Raw genomic sequence first — 893 nt, 5'->3', positions numbered from 1 at the left:
CTTATTAGGAGGATGAAACAAAACTCTGTTGAATTAACTTGATGTTTTTCTTCTTCATGTAAAATAAATGTGACAAACTGAAAACCAGTTTGTGGACAATGAATCATAGATAATGAGTGAGAAGTCACAGCAGCTTATCTCAACTTGTCTTTTATGCTCAGGTTCAACAAAACTCTGTCCTAATGCTGTGCATTCTTCTTTTAAAACGTGCTTCAGCTGAAATGACTACCCAATATTCTCTATTGTTAGCTGGCTGCCCACCTACAATGGAGGTCAAACGTTATTAGAAAGAAAATCTGATCAGGGAGCTGTTAACAAGTCTGAATCATAATCTGCAGCGTTTGCTGTAGTTTTTGTTTTTTTTTTTAACTTGGTAAAAAAGAAATTTGGATTGAAGTAGCAAATAACCTCATCTTTGTGGTTTCTGTCAGAGCTTATGATACTAAAACAAAACCGTTTCACTTCAGACACACACACACACACACACACACACACACACACACACACACACACACACACACACACACACACACACACCTTTTCTGGGTCATCAAATTTTGCAGTTTTGTCTGATGCTCCTGACTCCTCCCTGTCATACAGGACACGTGATTTTCCCTCATAGAAGCACGAACTACTGATGCTGACTGATGATAGATAACCTTCTACTTTTAGATATCTACAGGGACTCTGTAACAGGACAGTAGAGTGTACCACTGCCATTGTTCACTGAACCATGACACCACAGTCTGCTCCACATTCTGATGAGCAGCAGCAATGTTGTAGGAGCCAAAGATGATTATGTATAAGATGGTTTCAGTGTCTAATATTACTTTGTTTGAGTCTGCTTCACCTATTGGCTGAGTGTGAAGTGTAGAAGTAAATTTAGTAAGAGG

Source organism: Haplochromis burtoni, unplaced genomic scaffold, assembly GCF_018398535.1.
Source record: "Haplochromis burtoni strain Fernald_Lab_line unplaced genomic scaffold, NCSU_Asbu1 Contig_1640, whole genome shotgun sequence".
In the NCBI taxonomy this organism is placed as follows: Eukaryota; Metazoa; Chordata; class Actinopteri; order Cichliformes; family Cichlidae; genus Haplochromis; species Haplochromis burtoni.
Note: the sequence above shows the minus strand (reverse complement) of the source record.